Here is an 11,109-nt window from a genome sequence, read left to right on the forward strand (position 1 = left end):
TGTGACATATGACATGTGAAATGCGGCCTGTGTTGCTTGACATTTGAAATGTTGCTTGTGACAAATGACATGTGAAATGCGACATGTGGTGCTTGACATTTGAAATGTTGCTTATGACGTATGACATGTGAAATGCGGCCTGTGGTGCTTGACATTTGAAATGTTGCATGTGACATGTGACATGTGAATTGCGGCCTGTGGTGCTTGACATTTGAAATGTTGCATGTGACATATGACATGTGAAATGCGGCCTGTGGTGCTTGACATTTGAAATGTTGCTTCTGACATATGACATGTGAAATGCAGCCTGTAGTGCTTGACATTTGAAATGTTGCTTGTGACATATGACATGTGAAATGCGGCATGTGGTGCTTGACATTTGAAATGTTGCTTGTGACATATGACATGTGAAATGCGGCCTGTGGTGCTTGACATTTGAAATGTTGCATGTAAGATATGACATGTGAAATGCGGCCTGTGGTTCTTGACATTTGAAATGTTGCATGTGACATATGACATGTGAAATGTGGCCTGTGGTGCTTGACATTTGAAATGTTGCATGTAAGATATGACATGTGAAATGCGGCCTGTGGTTCTTGACATTTGAAATGTTGCATGTGACATATGACATGTGAAATGCGGCCTGTGTTGCTTGACATTTGAAATGTTGCATGTGACATATGACATGTGAAATGCGGCCTGTGGTGCTTGACATTTGAAATGTTGCATGTAACATATGACATGTGAAATATAGCCTGTGTTGCTTGACATTTGAAATGTTGCATGTGACATATGACATGTGAAATGCGGCCTCTGGTTCTTGACATTTGAAATGTTGCATGTGACATATGACATGTGAAATGCAGCCAGTAGTGCTTGACATTTGAAATGTTGCATGTGACATATGACATGTGAAATGCGGCCTCTGGTGCTTGACATTTGAAATGGTTTATGTGACATATGGCATGTGAAATGCGGCCTGTGGTGCTTGACATTTGAAGTGTTGCATGTAACATTTGACATATTAAATGCGGCCTCTGGTGCTTGACATTTGAAATGTTGCTTGTGACATATGACATGTGAAATCCAGCCTGTGTTGCTTGACATTTGAAATGTTGCTTGTGACATATGACATGTGAAATGCGGCCTGTGGTGCTTGACATTTGAAAAGGTTTGTGTGACATATGACATGTGAAATGCGGAATGTGATGCTTGACATTTGAAATGTTGCGTGTAACATATGACATGTGAAATGCGGCCTGTGATGCTTGACATTTGAAATGTTGCATGTATCAGATGACATGTGAAATGCGGCCTGTGGTGCTTGATATTTGCAATGTTGCGTGTGACATATGACATGTGAAATGTAGATCACAGCAAAAAAAATGCAGTTTCCGGTATCCGGATACCTGCCGGATACCACCGGACACTTACCCAAAACGCGTCCGGGTATCCGGTGGCAGATACCAGGCCGGATACCAGATCCGTGGTATCCGGCATGGACACCTCACCTGAAAGTATGCCACCTGGAATCCGGGTATCCGGCACCGGATATCTCACCGGATACCTCAATCTGGGTGTCCAAGGATCCGGCACCGGATACCAAGGATCCGGCACCGGATACCTCATTCTGAGTTTCCAAAAACATGTCACAATTTGGGGGTGCATTTTGTTCAATTAAGTGTGAAACACCTAAATATATATTGGAAACTAACCATGAAAATTGAACATTGCTGAAGGAATCCGGCAGGTATCCGGCAGGTATCCGGATGCAATTTTTCGAGATGTCTTAATCCTGGTAAATGATGTTAGCCTGGGCATATCAGATAGCTGTAGTAACATTCTGTGTCATTTTAGTTGTAAATATCCCCTTAAAGTTGAGATCTATGGGCATGTACTTTTGGAGAAGACAATTTTTTCAATCTTTTTAGATGTTAAGCTGTTTAATGAACAAACATCAGTTCTAATACATGTATGATGATACCCTTAAATTTCATGTTCAGACTTCCAGATTGTTCTGAGTGAAAGTATAAACTCATCGACTGTGTGCTCACTTTGGCCTTTGGTCCTAGTGAGATGATAATATGATTATTTGTAAAGGTACAAGTACTTGTTACGAGCATACCAGCTTCATTTAAGTTTTGAAACACAATATGCCTCACTCTGAGGGTGACATGTACCAGATTTCATCACACTACAGAGAGCTGTTCCTCAGTTACTGTGAACATTTTTACTGAAAGACATTGAAAGCTAATTTGACCTTCAATATCAGTTGCGACTATTTCAAAAACAATTGTAAATTGCTTCATTCAGTATAACATTGACAAACATATGACAATGATATACAACTATATGTATAAGAGTTATTTAGACTTCTGCAGGAAAAGGCACATTAGAGAACAAGAGTCATCAGAAAGATGACATAACCCCCCGGCAGCTGTCTGTAAAGTAACCACTAGTAAATGTGCAATTCTGTATGTAATGAGTCAACAGTTTAAAGTTCTTTAAGAAGCATACATTGTTTATCCACAAAAGATCCACCATGGTCGCATCCATATGAATGCCAAGTTTCGATCAAATACATTGAATGGTTTTCGAATTCTGCCCCAGAAACGAACCTCATCCCCAATTGAATCTATGTCCAACTTCATTCCATAAAAATTTAAAAAAATAAAAATTAGAAAAATCCCAAAATATCAAAAGGCATCACTTCAGTATGTGCCTGATAGCTTTGCCAAGTTTCGATCAAATACACTGAATGTTTTTTGAATTCTGCCCCGGAAACGAACCCCATCCCCAATTGAGTCTATGTCCAACGTCATTCCATAAAAAAAAAAAAAAAAATTTTTTTTTAAAAAATCCCAAAATATCGAAAGGCACCACTTCAGTATGTGCCTGATAGATTTGCCAAGTTTCGATCAAATACACTGAATGGTTTGGGAATCCTTCCCCTGGAAAAGGAAATGATTACGGATGGACGGACGGACAGACAGACTGGCTGATCGCTATATCACCCCGTATTATATGCCGGGGGGATAAAAAGTAAGTGTATGACCTGTTGCCAACTTCTATCCCTGCCCTAAGGAAGAGTTTGGCCATTAACAACTTTTTTTGTCTGGCTATGACATTGACCTTTGACATAGCAGATCAATGTGTTATTCCAAAGATGTCCAAGCAATGCATGGTTTCATCCGATAACTATGGCTATCAAAGTGAGGCAAAATATTGGAAAATCCCCATTTACACACCTGGCTAAAGAAACATAAACAACAAACAAATTATCAATTTCTTTTATTTATATGCCTATATCACACACTGAACATTGTTCACATGATGGTTCCTGATGCAGTATGCAATTTCCTCCTATTCTTCAATACTCATAACAGAGTGGGATAACTGTTCGCTTGGAAGCATAAGCAGACCATGCTCACCAGTTCAGAGTTACTTGCCCTCAAATATCCTTTCCCTTCTATATTGCCATGGAAAAACAGGAACCAGGATGAGGGGAGGCCAGATCGGCTCTATCCCTGTTGCATTGTGTTAGTAGAATTGTGAACATTCTATTTGGTGTTTGGGTCCACATTTATAGACAAGTAGTCGCAAACATCATTCCTTTCAAGTGATTACCACATGGCCAAAGACAATAATTTCTTCAACGTCCTTGAAGGGTCCCACTCCGACTTGGCATTGGCTGGTCTTCTCACATTAGCCAGACCAGCCTGTGTGAGTGTGTCCCAGTGTCAATTGGGATATAACTTCTTGGTAGGCCCCCATTGAAATAACAGGATTCTCCTCATCACTGTCTGCCTATCACTTCTGATATCTGGAAGGGTCCTTCCAGACTGTCAACCAGTCATCCGGGTATCTCAAGCTGGACTTCAGTTTCTGCAAAATTATGTATAAAGATTGTAGCAATAAAAAAGAATCGTTGCAACATGTACTTACAGATAAAAGGCAGCAAATTCACTTAATTTATCGTCTTTGAGTTTTGTTATATACCAAACATTTGAGATATATATTGTTCCATGCTGATGAGTTGAAACAATCATTAACTGACATCTCTTAAAAATGCTTGCCATACAAGCCAAAGTAATAGATGAGGTAGCAAGTGGGCTCATTGATCGCTCGTAATCGTACCCAATAACGTGGGATGTTGTCCATAACAGTCATCATCGGTGCGTCTTGATCGAGCTCATAACTGGTTTGCCTAGTTGAGATTTGAGATTTGATTATTTATAATCCTTGTCATTTAGCTGAACTATTGTTGGATGTAGTGTTAAATGAGTGAAATGGGAAGAAAGCCTGAAGTGATGCAGGTCTTACATGTTTACCACTTTGATGAAACCCACAAGCAAGTGTATGATGCTACCCTCGATTCAAACCCACGACCATTGGTTTCTGTCAAGCCCAAGAGATGCAACTATGCACAGCAAGTTGTGGTGCCTTTGATAATTAGGCCATCCATGCCAACAGGTGATAAAGAACAAGCAAACTGAAGAAATATTTGCAGAATAGCTACATGAACATGATGAACCAAACAGAATAATTTCAAATATTTACCACTCACTGCTACTCTTCTCTTGTTCCTCATTGCTTCCCTTTTTCCATTGATGCTGTGCAGATGACTGACTCATTCATTTATCCAGACATTCTGCAAAAATAAGTAGCATTCACATTACAGAAATATATTATTTAATTATGAAGCTGATACAAAACAAGGACATAACAGTGTAATTATAAAAATATGTTAAGCGTAAAAAAAGTAAAGTCTTTGGTGGCCATTATTGTAAATTATAGTCTGTATTAGCCTCCCACAAAAGTTTAGAGTTAATAATCGTTCCTAGATCTTTGTACATTTCTTCATTATCTATAAAAAGCCGATCTAATTTGGATCATCTTGTTTTGACCACAAATCCATTACGCCCCTTATGCAAATCCTTGTCGTCATAACAAACAGTTGACCATAATACTAAAAAAAGGACCTTTGGCGTTTACAGTAAAGTATGTAGAGCAGGAAAATATCTAAATCAATCCATTCCATAAGATCTCTGCACGGAAATCATAAGGTCACGAAGCCCTGCTACGTACCTGGCATCCGCATTTGCTGCCAATCGCCTTTCCAAATACTGTTGACTTCCGCGTTGTGGATGGCTCAGAGGAACTTCGGCCGGCATTTCCGTGGTGGAGGTGAATGAGAACAATCTATCGATACACGAGGTAAGCTTATCGTAATCAAGCATCACGGTGTATATCTATACACGAGGTTTGTTTACATCCATGTTCTAAAATGGCGCCCTGGACCGCAGGGGAATATGGGTAAATTGGCTTGTTCCGGGTTAACACAAAGCTGGGCCCCCGTCTCTAATATCACAATATTGTTTGGCGCAAGTTGACGACGCGCATAGGGAGCCGGGAACTAGTTTAACACGACATAAGCTGGTTCCCGGCTCTCTATGCGCGTCGTCAACTTGCGCCAAGTTATATTAGAGACGAGGCCCAGCTTATACACTGAACACAATCGGTCATTTCGTCAAAACTGGCCAAATATTGAGATTGCAGCTGAGGTAATGCTGGCAGCTGAAGTGACACATTAAGGTAAGGAATATGTGAATATTACAATGATCACGTATTAAAGTAATACCACATGTAAGCCTGTCACATGTGACACATTAACTTTCATAACCAACATGTAAGTAAATGTATCAGGATATAATTATATTTTTATATAACAAGTAGCCTGTCTATCATATGTTAGTATATGCTTATGTATATAATGAAAAAATATGTTTACTTTAACTGGATAATTTGTATGCTAATGTGACTCACTGTCTTATTTCATATACTCCTTTTACTCTGTGAGATGATTAATAGCCTCAACATATTTTTCCAGATGTGAAGAATCAAGAACAGCTTTAATGACAGGGAAGTTTTGCATCAGAGATCATCGTGAAGTGGAAGATAAGACATTTTAAGGGTATGAACATTTTCACTTGAACTAGCTGAACAATAACCATGATGACAACTTTATCATGGGGGAATTTTGGGTGGTGGGGTAGCCTAGTGGTTGAAGCGTTCACTCTTCGTGCTGAAGACCCATGCAGGTTTGATTCCTGCCACATAGCTGCGATATTGCTGAGTGTGGCGTTAAACATCAAACAAAGCTAACAGCCGCATACATACTCACATGGGGATTCCAGGTTGAAGTTAGTCCCCATCAACATGATCAACCTATGCTAGTTGTAAGAGATAACTTAATGGATCGGCTGATCAGGCTCGCTGACTTGGTTGATCCATGTCATTGTATCCCAATTGTGTGGATGGATGCTCATGATGTCAATCACTGGATAGTCTGGTCCAGACTTGATTATTTACAGACCGCCGTCATTTAGCTGGAATATGGCTGAGTGCAGAGTTAAACAACAAACACCAACATGATTCTACAACCTGCTCTTGTGGATACCATTTTGAGGATCCTACACATAACTTCTTTTCGGGTCTTAACTATTGCAATATGTTCTACTACATGTGTTTTAAACATATATTTTTTTCATTGGCTTATCTAAATGATGCTCAAATACAAAATAATTATTAATAAAATACTAATTCTATACTATTGCAAACTATCAGTTGAGCAATAATGTAATCATCTGATTATAATTAGATAATGAAGGAAAAGTCCATATTGATTAAATCTACCAGATTCTGAGATAAATGCACGTATTGATTGATTTATTTCAATGTTTTCCTGTACATAATTTTCAACAATTCCATATAAAGCTTTCTTATATCCATGCTGTATAATAATACCTATTATTTCTAATAATAGCATAATTTGGACACACAAATAAGTAATGAATGGTATTTTTATAACAGGTGCCACACGTGCGGGATAGGTCATTTCACATGAATCATTTTTATGTGAATTTAAATCACTACAAGCTGATCTGAGTCCTGAAAGGATATGCCTTCGATTCTGTGAAAATGGAAATGCTTAAACATCTCCCAATATTAACCATGCTATTACAGAATCTGTTCACTTGTTTGTGTATGTAAAATATTTTTTCAACGATTACATCCATCTAATGATTGTTTGTATGTGTGATGTGCCAGTAGAGGTATATATGTACAAGCATGTGCATACGCGTATAAAAATTATGTATGTTTGGCTAGGTACCAGTATATGAATTAGTTGTTTTGTGCGACTTGTATATTAGCATCATCATAGTTTCAACAGACAGTTTATGTATATCAAATGTTAAATGTCTTTGTAGGGAGAATTGCATATCAAAACTGTCATTATTTTATTACTTATGAGTAGAACTTTTTAAGTATCTGGCAAGATACATTTCCTTGGTCCACAGAAACATGTTACTAGTAAACTGTAAACTGACTTGTCAGTGGGGTTGGAAACTAACTAAGCCGTCACTACTCAATTAAGTAATTAACAGATAATTGCAAGTGATAATACCCACCTGACACTAATTGCCCTGTTAATCCCTAATCCACCATGAGTTGACATTGAGTTCATCTTGCTAATGAGCTGTTGTGAGCGTAACAAGATGATAAACATCAAAGGTGGGGCAGGCTTTGATCAAGTGTTCTGTAGAAGAGATTATGTCATTTGTTTAATGTTTATTTAGGATTAGCTACATCCCTTGATCCTACCAAGACCATACTTGAGATTATCAGACAGTTTGTCTGGATACAACCTGATGTCTCAACTGTACTTATTGGATTCTGCCTTGTAGCAAACTATGTGTGTGACAAGGACTTTGACCTCTCTGTGCAGATGCATAACAATGCACTTGGGGTATGATTCAATTATGTCACACAAGTCAAAGATGGGTTCCACTGTATTTAGAAACAGACGATAGATGCAATACTGTGTAACTTTATAACAATCAAACGAGTATTCAAATAGGAATACACATATATTTACAATGACCCTTGAAAAGTTCCAAAACCAAATAGAACTACTTAAATTATGATTACACTTGACCAATATATTTGGCAGCTTTTCCCGTTATTGTTAATCTTAATTAAAGATAGGATAAATGATAAAAATATGATAATGACTCATGACTAATCATGGGCGGATACAGCTTTTTTACAGCTATTTATTGTATTTGGTGGAAATTTATACAGAAATAAAGATTTATTTTCGAAATAAAAAGGGGGGTGCGCACCACAGCAACCCCCCCTCTGTATCCGCCCATGCTATTGCCAGCAGCCGAAATAAGGTCCCCCAAATGTAATATACATAGTTTTTAGTCGATTGTTCAGGTGGTTCTTTTCAGTTGATTTTTTGTATCAGTGTCTATTTTGGCCTACCAATTAATGGTAGATATTAATCATCAATAATAAGTGAGATAATTATTTTCAATGTGGCTCCCATTGCAACTGAAGCAAGGAACGATTCAAATTAAGCCTGATTCAGCTGCTACATTTATATGTACTTGCTTCTCTAATCAGTAATTCAATCAGTTGTATAGTGACTTGATATTTGGAGAAAATATCTGTTGTATGAAATCCTAATGTTACTTACTTTTGTATTTGAGATGATATTTGTATTTGGTAGCCTAGTGGGTAATGCGTTCTCCGAAGCACTGGGTTCTGTTCCCCACATGGGTACTGTGTGAAAAGCCCATTTCTGGTGTCCCCGCAGATATATTGCTGGAATATTGCTAAAAGCTGTGTGGAACTATACTAACTTGCACACTCATTATATAATATTTTGAGATCACTTACATTACTTGTGTGATTGAAAGTTTTGATAATTATGAATACCGTATTCGACAGAATAAGCGCCAAAGGCGCTCTCAAAATTTCCTGCTTTATGCTGGCAGCCTGAAATGTTAATGTACGACAAATATATTTTTCCAGAATGAAATTCCCCATAATTAAGGGTGCATATCACACACGAATGTGTATTATATGCAAATAAATAAGTCTTGTATACATTGATCAATTGGAAAGGGTGCTATTTGGGATTGTTAACGAGACAATATATTAGCAAATATTCCCGTGGGCGCTTATTAGAGCGAGGCGCTTATTACATCAAATACGGTAGTTCTGTTTTATGTATAAGAACCTATTTTATGCAATTTGCATTGCCTTGTTTAACCTTCCTTATGTTTTGATGTAATGCAAACATTTGAGAAAAAATCAGGTGAGCCTGCCTTATGGCACTACAGGAATTGTTTTCAGAAGATCAATTACAATTTTGTATTTTCTGTAAAATTTACTGTTTGCTATGGCTTTTTTACATTGATTAACATGGTTTGGTTAACAGTTGCTTGATAAACTGTCATTACCTTACTCATTGAGAAACCAATTTTTTACCCTTTGTCAATATATGTGTGTTTCTTATATTTTTAATAACAAGATCTTAAAGATGTTATAAATTGTTTCAGGCACCTGGATTTCACAATGACACCAGATCAGACAAGTCATACAAAGGACTCTCAGGGTGATGAATAATCCTCCCCAGAACAACTAGCAGGTTCACCTCAGAAAGTGATGATTCTGAATGACTAATGCCACATCAGTGTGATTCTGTAGGTTGTTTTATTACGACATTAATCAAGTCTAAAGGAATTAATACCACAGCAGTGAGACTATGTTTATGTGGTGTACACTGACGCTGACTATACAAATCTGAATGACTTTTGTGGTTTACTGCACAAACATAATTGACTTTAGATATTCTTCTCCCTTGAAATTCTTCTGAGATTTGACCGATTTGTTTATTTAGAAAATGGCATTGAAGCATCTGTTTCTGTTTTTGAATGTTCTTGCAAACACCTTTGGTTACTGAACCAATGAAATGTCATAAAATCAATAAATATGATTTGTTATCTTAACAAATTTTTTTGTTTTGCTTCTTTAAAGAAATATGATATTGATCATTCATAACATAGGTGCTAACATATATCAAATATACTAATGCCCTGAATGTTTTCCAACAATTAATACAGCTCACTGAATGAAGTTTTTAGTTCCATGTCAGTAGAAAAATTACATTGATGTTTTTATGTACCGGTACTTTATTAGGTGTTTTCTGTGGATGCACCCATTTGGGTTAATGATATTCTGTTTCAAACTTCAATGAAACTCGTCTGTCAAGATGTAACAAGTACTGATACAGTTCCAAAATAATCTTTTAATCTCACCAGGAACAAAGGCCCAAGTGAGCACATAGCCAATGACTTTCATTTGTTTTGTCAGAATGAATATGGTGTCATGTCACTTTATGAGCAAAATTCCAACAATATCATGATGGGTGACACCAAGCAATGTACCGATGTGGTGAATCGAGCGCTTCAACCACGAGAAGCTAGAACAAACTGGGAATATGAAGATGAAATGTAAGGATACCATCATACCAGGACTGAATGCTTTTCATTTAATACGCTGAACATCTAAAATGAAATATATATGAATTTGAAAAATGTTTTCACCAAAAGTACCTGCCCATAGATCTCAACTTTAAGGGGATATTTACAACCAAAATAACACAGAATATTACTACAGCTATCTGCTATGCCCAGGCTAACATTATTTACTAGGAGAAAGACATCTCGAAAAATTGCATCCGGATACCTGCCGGATACCTGCCGGATACCTTCAGCAATGTTCAATTTTCATGGTTAGTTTCCAATATATTTTTAGGTGTTTCACACTTAAATGAACAAAATGCACCCCCCAAATTGTGACATGTTTTTGGAAACTCAGAATGAGGTATCCGGTGCCGGATCCCTGGACACCCAGATTGAGGTATCCGGTGAGGTATCCGGTGCCGGATACCCGGATTCCAGGTGGCATACTTTCAGGTGAGGTGTCCATGCCGGATACCACGGATCTGGTATCCGGCAAGGTTTCTGCCACCGGATACCCGGACGCGTTTTGGGTAAGTGTCCGGTGGTATCCGGCAGGTATCCGGATACCGGAAACTGCATTTTTTTTGCTGTGAGAATGTGATGCTTGACATTTAAAATGTTGCATGTAACATATGACATGTGAAATGCGGCCTGTGGTACTTGACATTTGAAATGGTTTATGTAACATATGACATGTGAAATGCGGACTGTGGTTCTTGACATTTGAAAT

General features: G+C 37.8%; 2 long non-coding RNA genes across 2 annotated transcripts; one reads left to right on the forward strand and one right to left on the reverse strand.

The window, feature by feature from the left end:
* Positions 1-3,425: 3,425 nt before the first annotated feature.
* LOC139460965 (uncharacterized) lies at positions 3,426-5,317 on the reverse strand. The gene is made up of 3 exons (XR_011652850.1): positions 5,089-5,317; positions 4,561-4,651; positions 3,426-3,885 (listed from the first exon to the last, which is right to left on the reverse strand). It is a non-coding gene; the product is annotated as an uncharacterized lncRNA (long non-coding RNA).
* A 142-nt stretch (positions 5,318-5,459) lies between these two features.
* LOC139460961 (uncharacterized) lies at positions 5,460-9,850 on the forward strand. The gene is made up of 3 exons (XR_011652846.1): positions 5,460-5,595; positions 5,891-5,974; positions 9,414-9,850. It is a non-coding gene; the product is annotated as an uncharacterized lncRNA (long non-coding RNA).
* The last annotated feature ends 1,259 nt before the right edge of the window (positions 9,851-11,109 follow it).

The sequence above is a fragment of the Haliotis cracherodii genome, unplaced genomic scaffold (genome assembly GCF_022045235.1).
Source record: "Haliotis cracherodii isolate W230 unplaced genomic scaffold, xgHalCrac1.p SCAF_14, whole genome shotgun sequence".
Taxonomy (NCBI): Eukaryota; Metazoa; Mollusca; class Gastropoda; order Lepetellida; family Haliotidae; genus Haliotis; species Haliotis cracherodii.